Here is a 3,954-nt window from a genome sequence, read left to right on the forward strand (position 1 = left end):
GTCTCACCAACAGCTGTGGCTAGCTGAACACCGGGGTCATACAAGCGTTTGTAGCATTGAAATGCCAGCTCTTTTGCATGAATTGACCCCGTCCAGTGGTGTCAAAAGATTCAAGCCCCTGGGCATGTATCCTAGTATTTTGCATACTATTTGGTACAAAGTTCCGGTGCTCATTACCACGACCTCGGCCATGTGATATGCCGGCTCCCCGGCCCCTGCCATAAGCATTCCCATCACCCACATCACCAAAGGCACCTGCACCCCATTCCAAGCTGCGGCCATAGCCTTTGCCCGAGGTCCGGTTAGCATTGGCGCCCCTTCTAGCAGCATGTATAAAAGGACCCTACTCCATATCTTTATCATCATGTTCACCGGAGCCACATTCTTCATGTCAATGTCCTAGCAGGCCACACATATAACAGAAAACAGGGAGTTTCTCAAACTTGACTTGGTAATATTCAGTTTCTCCGGCCTTTGTAAAGCCAACAAACCTTGTTAGCTTTTTTGTGATGTCAAGCTTAACTCTAACCCGTATGAACTCACCAATTAATCCACTCGGCAGAACAATCTGTAGCACGACCACTTCACCTATGCGTTGTGCCATGTTCTTCACAAACTGCTCCCTCTTAAGCACCCTATCCAGGAGTCAGTGGATCTGACACCACGTCTCAATTTTATCCAACTTTACTGATTCCAGGTTCTTGAAGCCATCATGCTTAGCAATGATCAGGGCCATGCCCTTGAAATCTCAAAGACCCTGATGGAGCGCCTTATTCCAGTCTGCTAGACAATTAAAATGTACCGAAAACAGGTTAGGGTTAATCCTTCTCCAAACCACCTCCTTGGCTGGGTTCCGAGCCGCTTTCATGTCGGCAATCAACGCCCCCTGCCCAAAGTATTTGTTCGTCAAAACCCTAGCTAGCGCAAGCCACTTTGCTTCTCATCTAGTTCGTCCGCTTCTTCTTCCCAAACTAGATTATCCAACTCATCCTCCTCCAGACGCAAATGTTCCAGTAAAACACTGGGATCTTCAGGGACTTTGGATTGCGATCCACTAGCCTCTGAGGGCGTAGCCATCTTCCCAGTTGGCGAAACCCTAGCCGCTAAGGTCATGAGAAGACAGACCGGGTAGCCAGGGCAGTGGACGGTAGCTACGATCGATGCAGGGGACGATCGATCACAGGGGAACTCTCGGCGGCGCCCGCTGGAGGACAGGGGACCCTATCTTGAGTCGCTTGGGGAAAAAGAAACACTTTTTGCATAAAACGTTCACTAGTTGATCCATCCCCTCAGCCTAAAATAAAGTTGATCGATCCCCTATTGAAAGAATCGAGCCTCTTTCCTTGGCGATCGTCAACCAGATACTACCTCCATTTTTTATACAAATCCAAAAACTCAGATTATAGGTACCAAGGTCCCTATAGGCACGGGGTAAGTAGAGAATAATATCATGAGGACTTCTTCGGAAGGCGTTTGGTGAAACTCTTCACAAATCATACTCATATGCTTCATGCATCACTATGAAACCTTTATTCTGTAAAACTCAAAGCATTTGATGCCCCCATCGGAATTATCATTCAATACCAAAGCTTAGAGCATATCTTCATCTTTATAGCTTCCATCCTTGAATCCATCCAATATCCCTAAAGCGCCATCTATGGAGTATTTTTTTCAAATATATCTCAGTTAAAGCATTACTCCATAGAGATTGTCATCAATTACCAAAACCACGCTTAGGAGCTACATGCACTTTTAACATGGCACCGCCGAAGACATCGCATCCAACCACGACTGCCTCCCGAAAGTCGTCGATCGGCGCCCCACCTTCCACGACACCAGTTGCCAAGGCTCCGCCTTCGGCTTCAGCAAAACCAACAAGGCCAGCTCATGCATTCCAGTTGCTACAACGGTGGCACTGACAGTGCTAGTGTTGGCCAGTGCATCAGGTCGGCAATTTCATAAGTGATACATCTGGTGGTGGGGATGCGGTTGCACATGGTGGTGGAGATGCGGTGGATGGCGGCAAGGCAGAGGTGGGAGGAGGAAGATGACGATAGAGTCAAAATAAGAGTGTGGCCATCTCCATGTCGCGACCGCCGCCGCCGGCGGTTGTGCGTGTGTCTTTTGCAGAAGCGGCTTGCATCCCACTATCGTTGCCCCTCCTACCTAAGCTTGCATAGGCGCGTGACGAGCGCTACTGTCGCGACCAATTTGGAATTGGTTACCGCTACACTTTCTGACCAAACAAATCTCTATTTTATTTGATTACGTTTACAATTAACCTCATTGCATTTATGCATTTAGCCCCTTCTAAGTGTGATGTTCAGTTCTTTGCCAAGTCTAGATCGACCCTACATGTCATTTTAACTCTTTATTTATATTATATAACCAACGCTAATGATGGCTCTAGGTTACAGATATTGATGAGGAATTGTCGACGAGAAGTAAGATCACTTAAGCCCAAGCTGGAGACACCCCGTTTGAGGAACGCTTGTAGGCCCAAAGGAGGCCCAAAGGAGTACGGGAGGGACTGGGGGAGTGTAGAACTGCACGAACCAGCCAGTTCACCAAAAAGCTAAACTGATAGGGAAATGTGGGCTATGCATTTATACTTTAACATTTTTCCTCACGTGTGGCTCCTTCAGTCCTAAACATGGACCAAAAGTGGGCGCAACTTTTTTTATTTTTAAATTGCATCAGTCGGGTCTTGAACTAATTTTTTTTGGCTCTAATACCATGTAGAATTATACACACCGGCCAGTTCATCCAAAAGCTCAAACCGATAAGAAAAGGTGGGCTATGTATTTACATGGGCTACAATAGTGATTATTAGAACGTCGGTGACTTTCCAGAGCAGTGAAAATCATCAAAAACACTGAAAATCAAGGATCTTACGCTAATAATATGAGATCTTATTTAATTGCGCCAACTTCGGGCGTTTTTGTGCTTTTCTACCTTTACATCGACCAGTGAGGTTATAAGCCAATTTAGTCATTTTTTACGTGGGCTACAATAGGCCAACACTGCTCGTGAAGACAGGCGGGAGGGTGGGGGTTGATCAATCAATCGTTGGTTGTTGCTCTGCGTGATACGAGTCATGACTTGCGACTGCCAGCGGCGAGATGGGCGCACTTGTGCCCTAGTTGACTTCGGCCTGGCGGAGAGACAGGCAAGAGAGATGTGAATCCAGGCGTCTAGTCAGGCCACGACTCCAATGGATGATAGTGATTCGTGACAAACTGCAAGCGCATAAGACAAAGCAACGGCTCCTCTCATGGGAATTCGTCCCAAGAAGACAAATTCTCGGTCAAGAATCTAGCTAGCATCAACCGCACGAGCATTACAATTTGGTATCTCACATATCGTATCTTTTATATCTACGATATATAAAACATTTGTGAGTATACTGCATATGACTTTATTCAAATATCTCATACATGTTAGGCCAAATGAAGTATTTTAGCTAGCGGTGTGCCCAAGCTTTGTCAAATTCTCTAGCTCCGCCACTGTTCGTGGATACATGGGAACGATCGTCGAATTGGGTTCTAACACATGACTTAGGGCATGTTCGGATTCTAACTCCCACCTCCACGAACTCCACTGTTGGAGGCAACCCGACCATCGAAGCTCTGAGAAGTTTTTTTTTTTGAACCGGGCATTATCCCTTTCCATTACTGCGACATAACGGGAATACAACCATTGTCCAGGAAATAAGGCGGGAAAGAGGAAAGCGGGTTCAAGCATCGCCGGGAAACCCACCATGAGCACTCGCCATCGAGATTACTCACTATGGGGCGAAAACCCGACGACACTATATAATCCAAGCCCTAACCAGAGCAAAACACCGTCTACGACCAGACCAACACAAACAACAGGTTCCAACCAGAGCAACATGCCCCAACCATCCTCACGCAGGAGGTAACTAGTCCAGCAAAGTAAATGACAAGATCACGA

This window comes from Aegilops tauschii, chromosome 6, assembly GCF_002575655.3.
Source record: "Aegilops tauschii subsp. strangulata cultivar AL8/78 chromosome 6, Aet v6.0, whole genome shotgun sequence".
In the NCBI taxonomy this organism is placed as follows: domain Eukaryota; kingdom Viridiplantae; phylum Streptophyta; class Magnoliopsida; order Poales; family Poaceae; genus Aegilops; species Aegilops tauschii.